Source organism: Osmia lignaria, unplaced genomic scaffold (assembly GCF_051020975.1).
Source record: "Osmia lignaria lignaria isolate PbOS001 unplaced genomic scaffold, iyOsmLign1 scaffold0060, whole genome shotgun sequence".
NCBI lineage: Eukaryota > Metazoa > Arthropoda > Insecta > Hymenoptera > Megachilidae > Osmia > Osmia lignaria.
The window spans coordinates 102,501-105,000 of record NW_027478201.1 but is presented as its reverse complement, the minus strand read 5'-3'; the positions used below and the strand labels follow the sequence as shown (position 1 = coordinate 105,000).

Here is a 2,500-nt window from a genome sequence, read left to right as displayed (position 1 = left end):
AGTTAAATGGAAAGATATAAAAAAGAGAGAAAAGGAATACAGATGACCCGCCGTCTGATCTTTGCTAAATGATCTGGCATCACCGGAGTTTTTTTGGTCCGTGTTGCGTTCGCTCTATTCGAAATGAAACTCGCGGAGGCGAAGAATTGTTAAAAGTTTACGAAGCGTCTAGGAGTGGTTAAAACTGAGAGAGTTGAAACTACGATGTATTAGAACGAGCAACCGTCGAAACTTTGTTTTCGCGACGTTCTTTTCGTCGCTCTCGTCCCCACGCTCCTACGCTTTGGTTGTTTCTTTGCCATCCGTGTTGCGATAAAAAGATTTCTCCATTGTCCAAAAAGGACGGATCGAGATTCCTCTTTCGAGAGGGAGAGAGAGGTACTTGCGGGTAACCTGGAATCTACGAAACACGCACCGTGGTAAGATTCGTGCGTCCGCCTGATCGATGTGTGTTGTTTACGGACCGGCTGAGAAGCGACGATAGCGAGTCTTTGAAAAACTATGTGTCCATTAGTTAGACCGATCGTCGCCGGCCGTGTGTCTGTTCGAATCTCGCAACCCACGATTCAGCGACAGGACGCGCGCTCGCATTCCTTGTGTGCGTTCGTACTTTTCAAGGTTTTTAAATGTACTTTACGCCCGACCGTCGAGAGGAGCGTGCCACTGGGCGTTTCTCCGACGGTTTCCGTCCTTGGACGCGATCGTGTCGTCAACGATCGAACAAACAAACAAATACGTTGGCGACGCCCGAATTCGCTCTCCCGCACGCGCCGGGTGGGAGAGTGATGTGGGTATCGAATGTGATGCGTGTTAATAATGAAAATAACACTCTAAAGATCTAAAGAGTTTGAAATACAAAATTTTACGATTACCCTGAACGGTGGATCACTTGGCTCGTGGGTCGATGAAGAACGCAGCTAATTGCGCGTCAACGTGTGAACTGCAGGACACATGAACATCGACATTTCGAACGCACATTGCGGTCCACGGATACAATTCCTGGACCACGCCTGGCTGAGGGTCGTTTTCTTAACAAAAGACTGCTTGCGTTTGCTTCTCGAAAAAAGAGTAATTCATTTCTTTCTAAACATCTCGCCGTCGTTCAACGAAAGTAGAACGTTTCGGAGCGGGATTATCGAACGAAATTGAAAGAATGAATGAACGATAAACAAAGAAAGAGTCGCAACGTACGAGCGATAGTTGGGCAGTTCGTCGGCGTTTGTCGTGGAAACGATGTGACGAAAATCGCAACCGATACACTAAATGCAGGCCGTTAAAGGAGAGAAACAAATTTCGAAATATCTCTTCGAACTAGCGCAAGTGCGTCACGGCGCGCGAGTCGTTCGTTAAAATTTATAAACGACCGCCCGTGAAAGCACCGAGTTCTAGGAAGATAATCTATAAAGATTCTCCATCCTGCTGGAAGTTATCGGATCGGCGCGATTGTTCACTTGTAGAAATCCACGCTCCCGACGTTGCCAGAAACGATATTTACGAAAGGTGTGTCAAAAATAAACGAAAGAAGCTCTCCTATAAATTTAGAAAAAGCAAACGAGTGAAATGTTTGAGATGATAATTTGCTGAAATGCAAGCTCGAATAGCCCCAGGGTTTCGAATGATTCCCCGCGCTTTATACATCTCTCTGTTTACAAACGGTGTATAAATGAAAGATCGCTTCAGATGGGTCGTCGCTGTTTGACGCGCGATGCTGTTCCTTTTTTTTTGTCTGTCTGTGCGTTTAGCTTCGCTAAACAAGTTAAATGGTTAAAAAGCGTCGAAAAAGCGAATACACACGCGACAAGACAAATCTAACGAGTAAAGGAACGCTCCGCTCCAAGATAAAAATGGTTGTTTACAATCAATACAGCGTTTCGGTACCCCTGATCGTAGTCTGAAACTGTGTAACAAAAGAGAGGAAAGCGAATGGTGAAGGAACTTCGAAGCCTCCGTGGCGTGGCTAGAACTTGTGATAAAAGTATGTTTGCAGCAATTATGCATGCTCCCGTTAAAACAGCATTTCAATGTCTCGCATGGCTTAAAGCTCTAGGAGGCTTCAACATTTAGAATACATACGGACTACTTCGTTTGTTAAAGATAAGCGAAGACCGCGCGACCATCGCTCGGTCGTCCAGTCCTCGAAAGTTTTGTTGCGTTCCAAAGAAGAGACAAATGGGGTTTACCCTTGCGCTAAGGGGAGAAGAAGAGAAAAGCAGTTGTTAAATCTAAGAGGTGTGTGGAGTACATCGCGTGTTGGTTAAAATTGTTAAATGAAGTATACGCGAAATGTTCTCTCGCTCTTGCTTTTCCTCTTGCTTCCGTGGCGCTCGAAAAGAAGGGATGATAAATAAAGAAACCTATTCGAAATCTCTTGTGGAACAAAAAATAATACGGACGGACGTTAAAATTGAACCGAGACGAAATGGATCGTCTTGCGAGTTGTCTTCGCTTTGAAATTGTTAAAAATTGATAAAAGCAATACGACGAAGCTGCAGTCCGCAAA

General features: G+C 44.9%; 1 non-coding gene across 1 annotated transcript; it reads left to right on the top strand.

Moving 5' to 3' along the window:
• Nucleotides 1-869: 869 nt before the first annotated feature.
• On the top strand, nt 870-1,024 carry LOC143307559 (5.8S ribosomal RNA). The gene has a single exon (XR_013064672.1). It is a non-coding gene; the product is annotated as a 5.8S ribosomal RNA (ribosomal RNA).
• Nucleotides 1,025-2,500: the final 1,476 nt, after the last annotated feature.